Raw genomic sequence first — 19,541 nt, forward strand, 5'->3', positions numbered from 1 at the left:
TGTTAGCATTCATGATATTTAATTTGAACTGACCATGAGCCCATTTTAAGACTTCTGTCTAAGTGTGAGTCTGACCCCTAAATTATACCACCACAACACAGTGCTGAAACCTTCTTTGTTATGTGTGATACCTTTACCAATCAGAGAAAGCAATTTAAAATACTCAGGTTCTCAGCCATCTGTCATTATTAATGCCCAATTATATCATGTAACTTCCTTGGAAAGTTTTGATGATATAAGATCTTTCTAACACACAGCTAAAAAGTGATAAAAGGGCACATATTTTACCATGTGACATTTCATATTGGTTTGCATCTGATACCAAGTGAAAGATCTGGAGGATTGAGAAAAGTCCTATCATAAGCTATTCACAGGCTATTTAGCTATCTAGCTACTTAGCATTAGTTATTCGTTTATTGCCAACATGAATTATTTGCCATAAATATGACTTTTTTATTGTTATAGATTTCTATATCACATGTGCTGGTGACATCACATGGAAACCAACCAGGAATATTTTTTAGCTAGATGAGAAGCGTCTTGTCCTGGAATTTAAGGTGAGGATACAAGGATAATAATATAAGCCAGTCACAGTGACTCATGCCCATAGTCCCAGCTACTCAAGAGTCTAAGGTAGGAGAATCCCTTGATCCCAGGAGTTCAAGTTCAGCCTGGGCAACATAGCAAGACTCTGGCTCTAAAAAAATAAAAAGAAAGAAAAGAAAAAGGATGATACAGACAAAAGACGTTACAAGGTGGTCTGTTAGAGAATGTCAAAGATCCGTATGTTACTCTATGATCAAGAACAGGAGTCAGTCCTTCTAAATTGACAGTCACCATTGATAGAACACTGGGGGGTTATCAGAAAATCCTACTCTGATAATTTTTCATAATTTTGCTACGCTAATTAAGGTAGATTAAAAAGGGATTTCTGTGTCAGTACTTAAGCATGCCAAGACTGTCATTATAGGTCCAGAACACAGGACTTCTAGACTAATATATAACCTCTCAAGAAAATTAACTGCAGGAGACATCCTTCCCGATGTAAACAATCACAAGAAACATTTTCTGTTTAATCATCTGGCGTTAACTTTTTTTCAGCAGCACCTGTTGAAGACTAACTAAGACCCCAAGGTGAAAGCAACACATATACTTAGTTCATTTTAAGTTAAGAAGTAGAGTCACTTGGAATTTCTAGACTCACACACAGAGGACAGAAATAGCCTAACAACCAAGTTCCAATTAAGTGGTTACAATTTGATATGACTTTTGGGAAAAAAGGGTGCTAAGAAATGCTGTGTGTTATAATTTCTTTTGTGTTTCTTTCTCTGTGTTGATTACCCCAGAGCAATTTTACAGCAAGAAAGTGATAACTTGTTAAAGAACCCTTCTTTCCTTTTCTGTTTATCACTGTTCTCAGCAAAGGTGAGAGGCGTTTCATATGGGTACTAGAACCTGACAAACTCTGTTCGTTCTTTTTTTTTTAACATGTGATTGAATTTTTTTTATTATACTTTAAGTTCTGAGGTACATTTGCAGAACTTGCAGGTTTGTTACGTAGGTATACACGTGCCTTGGTGACTTACTGCTCTGTTCATTCTTTTACAAAACAAAAATTTTTTAATATTTACTGTGTGCCAAATGATGTAAGAAGAAAACTGCAAAAGATAGAGTTTCCACTTAAAAAGTAGGATCTCACAGCTTATAAAAAGATTCTTGCATATACATTTATAATGACTAGAATATCTACAACAAATATCATGTCTCTATTTCGTGAATAAGCTCACATGAGGAATTTATTATGGGCCAGTCCATGTTTCTATGTTTCATAATTTTTAAAATTACATCATCCAGCCTTTCCACACACTTCTAAAGCATTCCACATTGGAAGTTTTATATTTATTTCTTTCATAGCACACATTTTAAATAAGCTTATACCAGAGAGGGAAACACATAGTTTAGTCAAAACACTAACTTTCAATCATACTATAAAACAGATTCTTTCTATGGAAGTGTTTTATAGACTTTCCCCGTCCAATATTGTAGCTACCATGAGTTGAACATTCTTAATGTGACAATCCGAACTCTGAAATGCTCCAAAATTCAAAACCTTTTGAGCACTGACATTACAATGTCAGTGGGAAATTACACACCGCATGTATACAAACTTGGTTTCATGCACAAAATTATTAAAAATATTATATAAAATTGCCTGCAGCTTACATGTATAAGATGCATATGAAACATAAATGAATTTTGTGTTTTGACTTGGGTCTCAACCCCGATGTATCTCAGTATAAATATTCTAAAATTCAAAAAAAGTTGAAACTGGAAATACTTCTAGTCTCAAGCATTTTGGATAAGGGATACTCAATCTGTAATGATACATGGCTATTTAAATTTAAATTATTTAAAATTAAATAAAGTTAAAAATGTATTTTCTCAGTTGCTTTTGCAGTAATCACATTTCCAGTGCTCAATAGCTAGCAGCTACTATGATGGACTGCAGAGATCATTATCTTCATCACAGAAAGTTCTACTGAACAGCACATTTACGGTTGTCACTTATAATTATCCTTACCCACAAAGGATAATATTTTCTTGGCCTAATGTCTTAGCCTTTTTGTACAATTGTAGGCTGCAAAGGAGGTGTGAGAACATATACACCAACACTTGTTATTACCTGAGGGAACTGATGCTTAGAAAGTTTTAGGTGACGGAAAGATCACTCCTGAGGTTTTCCTCTAGATTCAGAAGTCCGTCTTGCATTAAAATTTTTAGCCTTTTGTTCCTTGACAGAAGAATGGTGGCTGATTGAAATCAAGGGCTCAGATGATCAGATTTGATCTACTATGACAGTGCTTATTGATTTGTAATAGCTGCTTGATTCACACTCTTGAGCTCAGAGAGAAAAAGTGGTTTGATATATTAATGATGACTTGCAGGTCAAGAGTTGATGTCACGCTTGCCAGGCATTTTCTATCACTACAAGTATGAGCTAGAAACTAATATAGCTGGCAACTAATATGTACACATGGAGTAGTTAGAAGCGCATGCAGAAGTTAAGACAGTGTGGAGGCAGGCCCTGGTATATTTCATATCCCCTAATGGAAAAATCATTCTTCAGTTTGGGCTTTTGTACTTTAGAGGGATAAAGAGAGAACTCTGGTGATAAAAAGAAAAACTTTAAATTACTCTCTTACTCATTCCCCAAACCCTGAATAACCCAGTCCACCTTCTCTCCATCTTTTATAAGAGATATGAGTCCTGTCTGAAGCAAAAAGAAAAAAAAAACAAAACAAAAAAAACTCTTTGGAATGGGTCTAAGAAACAAACTACAAAATAACTTTCCAAGAGAATCTTTTATGGAGAACATAAAATGTCACCTCTTTTTGTAGGAGTTCAGAAATATGTTTTCCTGAAAAACAGAAGACATATGAAAAGACTGTTTCAGGGCACATGATTCTGCAGTAGTCTCTAGAGAGATTTATGAAATACAATTTCTCATTCTTAGAATGTTGCCTATCCATTGTGTAAGTTCCTAGTGCACTCTGTCCCTAGAAAAATAATGTATCATTGGCTGGGCATGGTGGCTCATGCCTATAATCCCAGCACATTGGGAGGCCAAGGTGGGCAGATCACCTGAGGTCAGGAGTTCAAGATCAGCCTATCTCTACTAAAAATACAAAAACAATAGCTGGGAGTGGTGGTGGGCGCTGTAATCTCAGCTAATGGGAGACTGAGGCAGGAGAATTGCTTGAACCCGGGAGGTGGAGGTTGCAGTGAGCTGAGATCACGCCACTGCACTCCAGCCTAGGCAACAAGAGCAAAACTCTGTCTCAAAATAATAATAATAATAATAATGATAATGTATTATTTTACTCACACACACACAAAGGCAGTCTGAGATCTGCTTTACCTTTTTCTATTTGGAATGTTTGCTTTTACAAATTTCAAAGCAAATTTCCAGCCTTTCCATATAAAGCTCCTTGTTGAAAGCTCTGGTTCAGCCACTGTGAAGTTACTCAGAGGCTGAATCCAGTCTAAGAGTTGACTGGGAGCTTAGCTTCACTTTCACTAGTCTATAGAATATTGGCTATTATACTATGGATCATACATTCTCAGAAAGAAAAAAAAAATGTAAATCTCCTTTTTCCTCTTCGTTAGCAATGCTTATAGAATATATTGGTTAAAACAAGTTTCTTTGATAAACTGTGGTTTTTCAATAATCTGTATAAAATTGTTCTCTATTTTCTGGGATAGCAAAGAGTTTGCAGTATGAAAATAGAAGTAATTTCTAAAGTAGGTATTTAAAGAAAAAATTCTCTAGAAGCCTCAATACATAATGGAACATTTGCTTTATTTGCATTATCAGAAGCATATATATACACACACATTCATATAGAAGAAACACTAATATATATAATATGTATTTTATATATTATATTTTATATATATATATTTTTTAAGACAGAGTCTCACTCTGTCGCTCAGGCTAGAGTGCAGTGGCGAGATCTCAGCTCACTGCAACCTCTGCCTCCTGAGTTCAAGTGATTCTCCTACCTTAGCCTCCTGGGTAACTGGGATTACAGGCATGCACCAGCCCACCCAGCTAATTTTTTGTATTTTTAGTAGAGATAAGTTTTCACCATGTTGGCCAGGCTGGTCTCGAACTCCTGACCTCAGGTGATCTGCCCACCTCAGCCTCCCAAAGTGCTGGGATTACAGGCGTGAGCCACTGCGCCCAGCTGAAGAAATACATCTAAAGAAAAGAATTTAATTTGGTTCTTGTTGAAATGTTTACATTATTAAGATTTTTTTGCTCTAAGTTATAATTTGGCTTCACAGTTTATGTTGGCATCATTCTGACAATCTTATTTCAATTAATTAAAGGCAATTCACCATTTAATAACAAAAATATCTTTGATGGCCTAAATCAAACTAGCAGGTATTAATCCACAACAATGTGACTGCTAGATAATGGGCCTCTCCATGTTTCTTAAACATACCCACACACTAGTTATAAAACAAGAACAAGAGTGACATAGAATAATGCACAGCCCTTCTACTAGCCAGACATTTCAGCATGCACAGCATGAATGTCTGAGGATATATAGGTGTACTTTAAAATTTCAAAATATAAAAAATAGAAGAAAATATAGGAATTGTTAATAATCTTGGAGTGGAGAAATAACCAAAATAGTCACTAAAGAGAGGTTGTTTTAAAAAAGTTATACATCTGGTCTATGCAGTGCTATGCAGCTTTTAAAAAGACTACAGGAGGTATAGTATTGTGTGAGAAAACATCAAAAATAATAATAAATATAATATGGTCCTACACGAAATATATATGTAGTGTGTCAACATATATACACATATATATAATATCTGTCTATAAAGCTTGTATATAAAATGAAGAATGCCTATATGAAGAGTAGTTTTAATATGACATTTGAATGTTTTAATTACTAACCTTTCTCCAAAAACACGTATTAAAAAAAAAAAAAAGGCAAGAGTTAAAGATTTAACCTGGAGATGCAAGTGGAATGTCCAACTTTTAACCTTTACTGAGAGCTTGTAATGTGGTAAATGAACATGTAAAGGGTGAAAGATTGTATTCCATGTAAATAATTATATTTATACGAAATGTAAGTTTGTTCATTTAATCCTTATAGATCTGCAGGGCACAGTTAACAGTTATGTTTCATATAGGAGATAACTAAGATTCATAGTGGCTGGCTAATCTGTCCACAGTTACACAGCTGATAAATGCCAACATGGATGCCTGATCTATCTGACACCAAATTATCCCTCTTTTGTGATGAATAGGTAAGAATTATTTTATATTAACATATCAAAGCACCAGCTTATGAGAGTTGGTGTCTGCTTACTGAATTATGGTGTTTTATATTTATATGGTTATTTCCAAAGTACTTGAATATGATCATTTAATTCAAGTATATCAACTCATATTGAATGCTTACTTTGTATTAGGCACTATGCTAGGTCATAAGAACAAAAAGATGACTAAGAGGTTGTTTAGGTCCTCAAGCAGCTCAGTCCAGCAGAAGAGAAAAGGAAATAAACAAATATTTACAAAAACGCCATCCTAAATACCATGTAGTCGAAGTACACAGTGCTTTGGGGGAAAGAAGGTGGCCTATTATTTGGGGGAATACATTCCAGTTGAAAACCTGTTTATAAGATTTATTTACTTAGCAAGCTTTTTCTACATACCATTTGGAAGAGAATCTTAATATAAATTTTAATCAATTCCCAAATAGTGCATTTAAAATTTTTTAATGGTATCATCATTAAGACTAACATTTAAGTGTATTTCACAAACAGTCTAACACACATTCTAGCTATTCTAAAAGGAAATAAGACCAATAATATAACATAGATAATGTTTTCAGAAAAAAAAATTAGGGGAGAAGGGAGGGGACATTCTTCTTTTAGTCATATGTTCATGAAATTCTTGAATGGTTATATGATAATGTATTGCCCTGTTAGTTTGGTTTTACGGGAAAGATGAAGAATAGAATATGACTGACTAACTCCTAGCTGGAGTCTCCTCTCCACCTACAATTTTTTTTTTTTTTTTTTTTTGAGACGGAGTCTCGCTCTGTCTCCCAGGCTGGAATGCAGTGGCCGGATCTCAGCTCACTGCAAGCTCCGCCTCCTGGGTCCACGCCATTCTCCTGCCTCAGCCTCCCGAGTAGCTGGGACTACAGGCGCCCGCCACCTCACCCGGCTAGTTTTTTTTGTATTTTTTAGTAGAGACGGGGTTTCACCGTGTTAGCCAGGATGGTTTCCATCTCCTGACCTCATGATCCACCCGTCTCGGCCTCCCAAAGTGCTGGGATTACAGGCTTGAGCCACCGCACCCGGCCTCCACCTACAATTTCATGTGAACATCTATCAGACTCCACAATATGAATTAAATTAAGAATCATCAAAAGTTTCTTTTTTTTTGCACGTTTTGCTCAACAAAATAAAGAAAGTTGAGAGTTGTGCCCACCTTATTAAAACGTGATAATATTTTGAATGCTGAGATATAAGTTACACCATATTAAAATATTGTATTAATAATATTAGGAATACTTAAGGTTCTAATTAGTTCTTCTCATAGACAATACATATATTTTTCAAAATTAAAAACAAAATCTTACTGCCAATAAAATGACAGCACTCAAAATTCTGTATTTTCTTAAGAAATTTTTAATTAAAACTTATTTTTATTCCAAACAAAATGGTGATAGCTCCCCAAATTGGTTTTACCTTAAGGAAATTTTGATTAAATTTTTTGTTATCTGCTTAAGGTATCCTTTGTAGAGTAGTGTATAAACATACCACCATACTACCAGGAGACAAAAGGCAGGACAAATGATTCTTCCTTTGTACCACTCCAACTGGCCTTTCTTTGATGGGCAACTACAGGACTAACTCTCCTATATCTCTGCTCCTGTCTATTCTGTTCCTAATTCAGTGGTCCCATAAACTGAAGTTGGACAACCTAAGAGGAGGGAGGGGTAACTGCCGGTGGAAACAAATGTGTTACTTAAGAAAGTATGTTGGAGATCAGATAAACCTCTTGATTAGTACATCATTGCAGATTTCTCTTAACTCCATAAAATAGAGGACTTCACAACCATTCTTTTACTGTAACTTATTTTTAGATTTGAGCTAAAAATCATCAGGGAGTAATCACTAGACCATAAGAATGAAACACAGACTTTTCATGGACTAATTTTATCTGTAAAGTGGGAAAGCTAAACTTGATCATCTTTAAGGACTGGCTCTTAAATTTGTAAGGTCTTTATGCTCAGGAATTAGATGAAACATTTGTCTGCTCTTATGTATCAGGAATGTTTCTCTTCTTTATGCAGAAAGTATACAATTCTAAGCATTTTAACTTCTATTTTCATAAAAGAGCCAGGTACGTAGTCCATTAACACAGTAGAAGATTTAGAAGATTATTGGGCAGATTCCTAGGACTTTCTATGCCCCTCATAAAATATTAGCAAACTGAATGAGACAAAATAATACAGACATACTAAACAAGCTAGGCTGTGTTTGTGAGCTGGTGAAGCAAATAGCAACCTAAGATTTATTGTTTGAGAAAACCCACACAGTCCCTCTTCCCATCTTCCTCTCTATAAATAGACAGGTATAGGTGCATAAATATATTCATATACCTCAAATATGTACATTGCAAAAAAGATGGGAAGCAAATGAAACAAGTTGTCAAGAGTAGTTGCCCCTGGATGGTGAACTACAAATGATTGTTATCTGGTTCTCTCTACTTTTTCTGCACTCCCTAAATTTCCCGCTATTTATAATTTTAAAAATATATTTAGATACCACTAATTTGTTTCTACTAATAGCCCCCAGATGTGGGATGCTTGAAATTTTTAGCAAGAAATAATTTTAAATAATTTTAGCATACAAGAGCATCTATGGCTTAAGTGCCTATGAGCAAGAAATGTAAGAAGTTTGATTTAAATACAGAAAAAGCTAATTTCACATGCCACAAAGGGGCACTTAGAACAAAAAGAAAAAAAAAAGTGTACTCTGGTCCAAAGTGATGGTTGGTGGGCAGTTTACACTTCATACTTTATATCAAGAGATTAGCTTATGTCAATTTTGTAAGACCTATTCATTGCACGATGTGATGAACAAAGAAATAAAAACTATAAATCATCCATTGACTATTTGTGGATATTTAGAAGGAATTAAAGTAGAAATCTAAGGCATTTATTTTAATGTCATATTTTAGACTCCAGATTCACAGAAGCCCAGTTCCTTGGAACCCTACTGGCCTTTAAAAAAAGATTACACTTATTGATGTGACAGGGTGTCTATACACATTGATGTGATGCAATGAAATGGAAACTATTAAGAAGCAGAAACATATGATTGGGTTTCATAAAGATGTGAAGGTGTTCACACTCAACATGGACGCCTGGATTGAGCTGGTGTCCTCTACTCCCTCCTCTCATTGCTGCACTTGAGATAAATAGAATCACAGAATTAGGAAAATTGCAGAGCTATGTTATGGAGACTAATTTGCAATTTCCAAAGAGAGTTACAGAAGAAAAAAAAAGTTAACTGCTTCTTCAGCCTTCCATAAATTATGAGTGCTTGATTAGAGAAGCAAGAGGCCAGAGAAACAGAGGAGTAAAGAAGAGGACTCTACAGATGAGCTTCTCCAGGAAGGTGAATGATGCCCCGTGATCTGGAGAACATTATGGATTCTAAACCAACAGTTGTTGGGAACATTCCGTGAGAACATGTGTCTTCTTTTGGACGGATATAACTGACAAAAAAAAAAAAAAGAGTCAACCTTCTGTTGCGATATGTGCCATAGAAGGCTTTTGAACCTTTTACCTCATTATTACTGAAGATCTTGTCTGGGAAAGTCATCAGAAGAAGGCATCCATGCTACTTGATTAATTGGAGGAAATGTTGAACATTTATTGACTTCAACTAAGTATGTGTTCAGATATTTCCTGTTTTTTTCCATGTTTGGGTGAATAAATCTTTAGAATAGGTGATATTGTATTAAAAAGCAATCATTTATGAAAGGTTGAATGAATATGTTAAATGATTTACATGTATTTTGCATCATGTTAATCCTCCTAAGATAGTCGTTACTAGCTTTATTTTTAACATGAAATGACTGAAACCAAGAGAGTAAAATGACATGCCTAAGGTTTCACAGACTGCAAATGGAGGGATTGAAATGTAAAGCTATGTTTTCTGGCTGGAAAGTTCTTTTTTAAAATTATTATATTTATTTATTTATTTATTTAGAGACATAGTCTCACTCTTGCTGCCCAGGCTGGAGTACAATGGCACAATCTCGGCTCACTGCAACCTCTGCCTCCCAGGTTCAAGTGATTCTCCTGCCTCAGCCTCCCGAGTAGTTGGGATTACAAGCGTGTGCCACCACGTCTGGCTAATTTTTGTATTTTTAGTAGAGACAGGGTTTCACCATGTTGGCAAGGCTGGTCTCGAACTTGTAACTTCTGGTGATCCACCCGCCTGGTGGATCCATCCCAAAGTGCTGGGACTACAGGCGTGAGCCACCGTGCCCAACTTCTGGCTGTAAATTTCTTACTCTGCACATATGGCATCAGATTTCCATCTATCTAATGTGACTCATGTTAATGATATATCCATTATTCCTATTTTATGAAGTGCTCTTTTAAAGAATGGATAAAAAATATTGCTGTTTTTCATTAGTGGGAAAGCTTATATGATTTTTTTCTTCCAGTTTAAAATGTGAGAATTATTTCAGGATTTTTCCTAATATTGAACCATTTTTAAATTGCTGGCATGGTGTGGTTTTTTTTTTTTCTTTTATCTTTTTATTTTATTTTTTTTCCTCTTAATGTGTTGCTAGATTCAGTCTTCTCATTTTATCTTCTATGTTTGCATTTATTCATAAGTAAAATTGCCCTGTGGTTTTATTACAATATGTTATTTATGTGTTTTGTTTTCACTGTTCTTTTTATCTAAAAAAAAAAATCTTTGTTCATGCTTCACAACACACCAAATAGTTGTGGCATCATTTATTGCTTAAATTTGCGGAGACAATTCACCTAAGAAAAAAAATAAAAAGTAAAGTTTCTCACACCTGAAGAATATGAAAATTGTCTCATTCTTTTTAGAGACAGATAGCCAGTCTCAAACTTCCGGGTTCAAACCGTCTTCTTACTTCAGTCTTTTGAGTAGCTGCGACTACAAGTGCACCACCAGGCCGAGTATGCATTTTTTTTTTTTAATTTTTTTGAGACAGAGTCTTGCTCTGTCACCCAGGCTGGAGAGCAGTGGCGCGATCTCCGCTCACTGCAAGCTCCGCCTTCCAGGTTCACGCCATTCTCCTGCCTCAGCCTCCCGAGGAGCTGGGACTACAGGTGCCCGCCACCACGCCTGGCTAATTTTTTGTATTTTTAGTAGAGACGGGGTTTCACCACATTAGCCAGGATGGTCTCCATCTGCTGACCTCGTGATCCGCCCGCCTCGGCCTCCCAAAGTGATGGGATTACAGGCCTGAGCCACTGTGCCTGGCCCAGGCCGGGTATAAATCTTATCTTTAGTTTCCACAGCTGTCTTTAGCAAGCAAACTTGTAGTGGGATCCGGATCATGAAGCTTTTGTCTTAACCTCTCAGCCTAAGCTGAGGAGTTGATTAAACTCAAAGGGAACAAGGACCACCAAGAAGGAATATTATCTGTCATATTTTAAAAATGAGTATAATCATCTTAGAGCCTGAGATTCCAGACTACTTGGCCAAACTACTAAACACCAGCTGTCTCTGTAAAATTACATTGTTTTCAATCTACAAAACGCCCCAGGAGTAGGGCAGCTCACTACCAAGGACCCAGGGCTCTCATTGGTCCACTCTTCCATTCTCCGTGTGTTATTAAGACACGGTCCCAGGTGTCACAGGCTGACATGTTCCTATCCAGAGAGAAAGAGAAGGAATCCCTCCACATGTCTGTCTTATTAGGTAAAATATTCCCCAGAAGCCCCTAGCAGGCATCTCCTCCAGTCCCTTTTACCAGGATTGGGTCTCACACCTATACCATAAGGACAAGGGAGATGAGAATGCAAGTATAAAAGGTTTCAGTATCTATTATGGGAGAAAGTTCTCCCAGCGATCAAGAGAAAAAGATAAAGAAATGGCTGTTTTGGAGGCAACCAAGGGTTTTGCCGAAGGAGAATAGAAGAGGAGGGGTACCCAGGTGAGACCCACTCGGGAGGGTTAAAAGAGCAGCAAAGAAGACAACGTGTGGATACAAAAGGCAAACCAGTGTTTTCTTCCCAACATTGACTAAGAATTATATAGGAGAGAGTATAAGAGGGAATTGTCTTTTAGTATCTTGCATGTGATAGGCTTTTAATACATTTTGAATTTCCCCATGAGGTTGAATGGATTGAAACATAAGGTTGATGGGGCTAAGACATAATTATGGTAACTCAGGATAGGAGTATTTGGGTGCAAATCTTATTTTTTACATTGAAGTCAGAGAATACAGCAGTGCCTTTTACAACCATCCTGGTGGCAGTTGGAGACAGTGTCTATGACCTGGACACTGCAGGGGCTCAATCGTTATACGCACACAGGTTTGCTTTTCACATGGGATCCAGGCAACAGGGACTATTACTTTCCTATATTCTTCTTCACTTTATCAACCCATTAATACTATCTTTCACCACGGTGATGAGAATGACTGACACACGGGAACAGAGATTCATTTTTCATTGTGAAAGAAAAAAATCCCGCCTCCAATATGGCATTAAAGAGTACCAATTCCTTATCCTTCTTTGTGTTAAGTGTGTGTTACTTAGTCTTAGCTCATCTGTGTTTAATCGGCTTCCTTCATGCTCTCTCCATGAAGCCAGAGATGTACATATTAAACACAGGAGTTTTTGACAGCTTCCCCTTCCCTAGGGCAAGATTGCTCAACTAATAATAACTAAGATATCTTTTGACAAGTGCAGCTAAGAGCTGGGAAAGCTTAGTCAATCTACATCAGCCTTGTTGGCACTTTCTTTCCATTTCCTACCTGCATTTTCTTGAATGATGGAAATGCAGAATGTAGAACCTACAAAATCCAGGAGACGCAGCGGACGAAATCAGGCCTGGAAGGTTAGGGAGGAATGAATGCAAAACCAGACTCACATTGATCAGGGAAAGGAAAATACTTTTTCCAACTACAATTGCAGCTGAAATCCATAAATTAGATGATTGAAGCAATAAGACACGTGAAATGGCTTTTAAGTCCACTACCAGCTCCGTGTAATAAATTTCAAATGACATCGAGGCTTTTAGTGGAAAGAATGATTTATTGCCATCTGCAAGAAGGAAGCTTTCAGGGATTATCTCTAACGTGGCAAAACACTATTCCAAATTTCACAAAATTAGCAAAGCTTCATGAAGCTTGGTGACTAAACTGACAAGCAAGCTAGCTCAAAAAAAATTTTAATGGAACAAAAATATTGCAAATGTGCATTCTTATACACCAATACTTAGAGGTGTATTACTTCCTCAAAAATAATCTAAATTCCACATTAAACGAAAACCTCCTTTGATTTGTTAGAAAAAAATCCTGAGGATATTTAATTTTTTAATTACTTTTAATATATGTGTATATCCCAAAAGAATAGATACATAGAAAAGTATAAACCTATTCCTGCTCACTTTTGGCATGAATTAATTCTAAATTGATTTACTTTCCTTGCCTCAGGCAACACCCTCCATTTATCTCTTCATTTGGAAGAAGCTGAGACAGTTTAGCAGTGAACCACCTGAACAGGTGAGAGAGGAAACAATCATGGAACTAACTTTACATTGCAGTGTGCTCTTACCTCTGTGATTAGGTTCACACCTGTAATCCTAGCACTTTGGGAGGCTGAGGCAGGAGGATCACTTAAGGCCAGGAGTTTGAGACCAGCCTGAGCAACAGCGTGACACCCCTTCTCTACAAAAAATTATAAAAATTAGCCAGGTATGGTGGTGAGTGTCTGTAGTACTAGCCACTCAGGAGGCTGAGGCAGGAGTATCGCTGCAGTCCAGGAGTTCCAGATTGCAGTGAGCTATGATCGCACCACTGCACTTCAGGCTGGGCGATGGAGGGTGACCTTGTCTCTATGGGGAAAAAAATGTTAGTAGGCAATTCAGGTAGAATCTGAGAGGTTCTTCCAAAAATGCATACTTGTCAAGCAGAAGGGTCTAAAAGAAAATGACAGGGAAATCTGCGTATTGTTAACAGGAAACAATAAGAATGATGCTATGAAGTCTGAGACCTGACAGATTTCCTAGACTTTGTGCTTCCCTCTTGTCCACCAAGTACTTTTATTCCAGGAAGTTTGCAAAGAATTGGAAAGTGGGAAATTAAGAAGCATGCTTTCTCTACAGACAATAGGCTTTCACTGTCAGAATCTTGGATTTCCAGTGTGCAATGCACCCACCAGGTTTTCTGGGTTTTGTCCCTGTCCAGGCCCAGCAGCATCTGGCTACTAAGAGGGTGCACCTGCAAGCTTACAGGCATGGTTTCTCCTCAGGCTCCAGCTCTGCCTCTTCTAACTAGTCCTCTCGCTTTCTGAGGACACATTCAATTCTAAGATATAATTGGCATCCATTAATTAACCATATATTGCACTTCGTTGTTTTCCTTCTATGTCACCTATTTTACCACTACAGAGACTCAGATTTAATTATCTCATCTGTCAAGACTATAGTCTAAGAAAGAAAATGTTTTGGATATTAACATAGTCTCTTTTCTCCCCCTGTAAATTTAATGGAAGTGTATTCCAATTTTTAATGATTTCTCAATTACTGTAAGATAGAAAAATAGCCAAAAAAAAGTGCCTCTTTCAATTCACATAATTAAAATGAATATCTTCCTTAGATAATTTTCAAGTTGCCATTCTTGAAACTGAACATGGTTTAATTGTTCATAAGTGGTAGGACTAATGACTACAATGGAAGAGAACTTTACAGTTTAATATCTCATCTTTCCTCAACTCCTCTTCATATAAACAAATTCTTCCTATAAATGATAATTAGTGATAAAAGCCATAAAACACATTATATTTGAGGTAGCCAGTGTCTTCACATATACCAAGGCATACTCTCCCACTTACCATTTATAAAAATGTTTTGTCTCACAAATTTATGATATGAATATCAGATAAATGAGTTTTCCAACATTTATAATTCCACTAAATCTGAAGATAAAGAGAACTAGTTCCTACCTGAAGAAACGAAATATTCCTCAAGCAAGTAGACCCCTAATTTTACACATGATGGAAAAGTATTTTAGTCATGGATAAGCTCCCAAAACCCTGTGATCTGAATTCAGAAATTAATTAAAGAGTAAATTTTTTCTCAGTTTCCAAGTTAACTGAAAGACCTGCATGCAGGAATATTGGAGCCTCAGCATAGAAAGCATTCAAAAATAATATGATTCATTGTAAAGTAGTTCTCTCTTGAACTCCATCTGTTCTAATTATCTATTGCTGTGCAACAAACCACTCCAAACTCAGTGACATAAAATAGCAACCATTATGCTCACAGGTTCTGTGGGTTGGGATTTTGAACAGGGTACAGTGGGGAGGGCTTATTTGTGCTCCAGGACATCTGGGGCCTCAGCTTGGAAGGCTCCAGTGGGTTGAGGGTGACTCAACAGCCAGGGGCTGGAATCACCCGGAAGCTTCTTCACTCACAATCTTTTATTTTAGGAAGTTTATTCTAGGAAGTGCCTGAGCTGGGGTAACTCAAAGGCTGAGCCCAACTTGGACTGTCAGTCAGTATGCCTGCACATAGTGTCTCCATGTGGCTTGAGTTTCTCACAGCATGGCAGCTGAGCTCCAGAAAAAGCCTTCTGAGATGGAGCATCTGGAAAATGAGTCTTCTAGAAGACCAAGGCTCACACGACTTGGTTTTATTCCTGCCCAGCCTCAGAAGCTATACAGTATCACTTTCACCAAATTCCACTAGTTACAAGCGAATTCTGAAAGGCGGCCCAGTTTCAAAGGAAGTGCAATGAGACTTCCCCTTGATAATAGAGTTGCAAAGTCACATTGTCAAAGAGTATATGGGTTGGAAGTTATTGTTGAAGCCAGCTTTGGAATATACAGCTTGGCCAACCATCAAGGGAAGAGGATTGAATGTGAAATGCTTTTATTATCTTTTATATAACAATCTATGCTAGGTAATTTACACATAATATCATTGAATTACCAACAACTTTATGCTTCAGTTCTAACACAAGCCACATTATATTAGCGATATCTATTTTTAATCTGTCTCCTCAACTAGTTGATAAATTACTCCAGAACAATAATTTTATTTTTATCTGTTCCCAGTGCCTTGCATGATACCAGGCATGTAATAGATGCTCAAATATTCATGAAATAAAAATCTTCTCTGTAATAGATCTGGTCATAATTATTCATTCACATACATGTTCCCTGTTCAACTCTCTGCCTCTTGCTGGCTTGGGCTTTGTCTTGCTTATCCCCAAAACTTAACACTATGCCTGGTACACAGTAATTTCCCAAAATATATATATTTAGAGCTGAACTAGTCTTTGTTAAGAAGATAGTCCCACTATATTGAAACCAATAATGGAACTGCTGTGAGGTTAAAGATAATTAACTACATCCATGCCCCTATAGTAATAGAAACCAAAAGTACATATTTCCCTTATCAAATAAACAAATTAATTTCTAACAAACTACTCCAAAAGCTATTGGGTTAACACAATAAATGTCTTATTATCATTTGAGATTCTGCACGTTGACTAGGCAGTTCTGATATTGGCTGATTTGCAGTTACCCAAGCACTCAGTTGATCTAGAACCACCAAGAAGACTCCCTCCCATTGCTGGCAATTGATGCTGGTTGTTGGCTGAGAGCTTAGATTGGCAGCCTGCTAGAAGTCTTGCAGGACGCTTCTCCCTGGGAGACATGAGCATCTCACTGCCATGGGGGCTGTGTTCCAAGAGGGTGGACCAAGAACAAGCATTCTAAGGGAGAAGAAATGGAAGCTGCCAATCTTCATAAAAGCTAGACTCAGTACTGCCACAGTATCCAGTACTTAGCCATATTTTATTGGTTAAGCTGTCACAGCACCAGTGAGATTCAAGGGTTGAGAAAATAAGTTTCATTCTGAAAGGGAAGTGATCAAGAATATGGAATCATCTTTAATCCACCACAAAATGGGAAAAAGGAAAAACAAATACAGACTACTTTGGTACAACTTCTTTTGTTTGTGAATAAGTAGAAGAATCCAACACTACACCAATGGTTAAGCAAAGCTCAAGGTGAAGATTCTAAACTGATTCCTGCACAGTTTAGAGACAGAAAACCTGGCCTTTTCCTGGTTGTCTAGTAAGACTTGGGTGCTCCAAAGAAGGAATTTATGTTCTCTCTTTATAAATCAGTTGAGATAGCCTAAGTGAAGAACACAAGCCAGTTGGACATATACCAGCTAACACCCTGCCCACTTATTTTAACCAATGCTAATTAGGGAAAAAAGTTTCCTGGGAAAACAGTCATAATTTTAGCTAAAAAAGAAAAAAAAGAGTTACAAACTTGTATTTATAATATCATCCCAATTATGTTTTACTCGTGTGTAGTAAGTTGAAGCATGTTAAACAAATTTTATGGGAAGCCACTGTTTTGGGCTGAGCTCCTGCATTAGACTCCTATAGACTAGACCAAATCAAAATGGAGTCACTTGTGCTAAGTGCCACATAATCAAATTGAAACTTTAAGCATTAGGAGATATACCTAATGTAAACAATGAGTTAATGGGTGCAGCACAGCAACATGGCACATGTATACTTATGTAACAAACCTGCATGTTGTGCACATGTACCCTAGAACTTAAAGTGTAATAAAAAAAAAAAAAAAAGAAAGAAAGAAAGAAAGAAAAAAGAATTCCCTGGCTTACCAAGCCAAAAAAAGAAAGCAGGTAGATCACCAAACAGACTAGTTTTTTTCCTGAAAACAAGATGCTCAAAACAACCAATTGGAATGGGCCCAGTCAATCTGATTCAGTGTAATAGGAAAGTCCCTTCTGCTTTAACCCTTATAAGATAGGTTAAAATGAAGTAATGAGATGTTAACCAATCCGCTTTTTCTAGTGTGTTGTTTCCTTGTTCCCATCTTAAAAAACCCAGCTCTTCTGTCATACCCTGCAGAATACATGGTCTATTTTATACAAAATGCTGTCCAGATCTAGGATGTCAAATAAAAGTTAATTAGATCTTTAAGTTAAACTTGTAATTTTGTCTTTTGGCAGGTGTTGGGCATTTGTTGCAATAGTATATGAAAACTCAAATTTGTTATCTTCTGCTGCTTTTAGACGAAGCTTCTTGTGCATACTTGGAGGATGAGTTTTCAGGTCTTATATGTCAAGACTGGAACCGCCTTAGCTCCTGGTAAGTTAAATGGTCTGTGCTGGGTCTAAGGGCCTAGAATCTGGCCATTTCAAAGAGAAAGGTGTTTAGGTGAGTTTTTAAATACTATGATTCAAATGAACAGGAAATAAAGGCTGAGTATTTCTCAGGGTTGAAGGAGAGTGTGGCCTGATTTGGGATGAACAAATCAGCAATTAGAAGAGTAGAGGAATTCCTCAGGAATGTGAGGAAAGAAAAAGAAGATTGCCGGTACCTTCAATGAGACAGCCTAGATGGCAAGTTTAAGTGTTCTTGTCTTAGTCTGTTTCATGTTGCCAGAAAAGAATACCTAAATCTGGAAAATTTATGAAGAAAAGGGGTTTATTTAGCTCATGGTTCTATAGGTTGGGAAGTTCAAGGGCATGGTCCTGGTTTCTGGTGGGGACTCTCCTGCTGAGTCACAACATGACAGAGACAGTCAAAGAGAAGTAAACACGTTGGAAGAGCTAAAACCCAAAGGGCATCCTGGCTTTCTAACAATGCACTGTCTCAAGAGTTAATCTATTCCCAAGAGAACTAATCTACTTTCACAGAGTAAGAACTCATTGTCAAGAGAACAACGCTAAGACATTCATAAGGAATCCATCCCCTGTGATCCAAACACCTGCCACTAGTCCCCACCTCCCACCACCACCACCACCACACGGGGCTCGAATTTCAACATGAGTCTTGGTGGGACAAACCAAACCATAGAAGTGCTTGAAAGGCAAGCTGGAGGTGTCAGGACCTCCACACGCAGGTGCATGGGAGGGCCTCTGAAGGCAGAACACTAAGCTCAGTGGATTTCGGAACCACAACAGGTCCCCATGTGGAATGGGGCAAGGGGACTGGGAGGTGCAGTCTCCAATTCACTAGATAAACCGAAGAACAGAGGTCCACCCTAACTTCTTGGATTATAGAAATGCTGCCAATCTGTCCTAGCCTAAGAAAGGAGGAGGAAGGCACTAAAAATAACTAAGATTAAACTGCAACACAATAAACAAGAATGCAGTCGACGAAATTTGATTGTACCCATTGTTAAGAAATGTGACACAGTGGCTCACACCTATAATCCTAGCACTTTGAGAGGCTAAAACAGGAGGATCACTTGAGCCCAGTAGTTTGAGACCAGCCTAGGCAACATAGTGAGACCCTGTCTCTACAAAAAAATTTAAAAATTAGCCAGGCATGGTATGGTGGCTTTCACCTGAGGTCCCAGCTACTCAGGAGGCTGAGGCGGGAGGATCCCTTGAGCTCGGGAGATTGAGGCTGCAGTGAGCCACGGTATGCCCCTGCATTCCAGCCTGGGTGACAGAGCAGGACTCTTGTCAAAAAAAAAAAAAAAAGAGAGAAAGAGAAAACAGAGAGAGAAAAAGGAAGGAAAGAAGGAAGGAAGAAAGGAAGGAAGGGAGGAGAGAAGAGAGAAAGAGAGAAAGAAAAGAAAGAGAGAAAGACAAGAAAGAAAGAAAGAAAGAAAGAAGGAAAGAAAGAGAAAGAAAGAAAGAAAGAAAGAAAGAAAGAAAGAAAGAAAGAAAGAAAGAAAGAAAGAAAGAAAGAAAGAGAGAAAGACGAAGGGAGGGGA

At 37.5% G+C, this 19,541-nt stretch overlaps 1 pseudogene; it reads left to right on the plus strand.

Annotated features, from left to right (window-relative positions):
* The first annotated feature begins 12,594 nt into the window (after positions 1 to 12,594).
* Positions 12,595 to 19,541, plus strand: part of LOC105552507 — a 14,265-nt pseudogene continuing 7,318 nt past the window's right edge.

Source organism: Mandrillus leucophaeus, unplaced genomic scaffold (genome assembly GCF_000951045.1).
Source record: "Mandrillus leucophaeus isolate KB7577 unplaced genomic scaffold, Mleu.le_1.0 Scaffold56, whole genome shotgun sequence".
Classification (NCBI taxonomy): Eukaryota; Metazoa; Chordata; class Mammalia; order Primates; family Cercopithecidae; genus Mandrillus; species Mandrillus leucophaeus.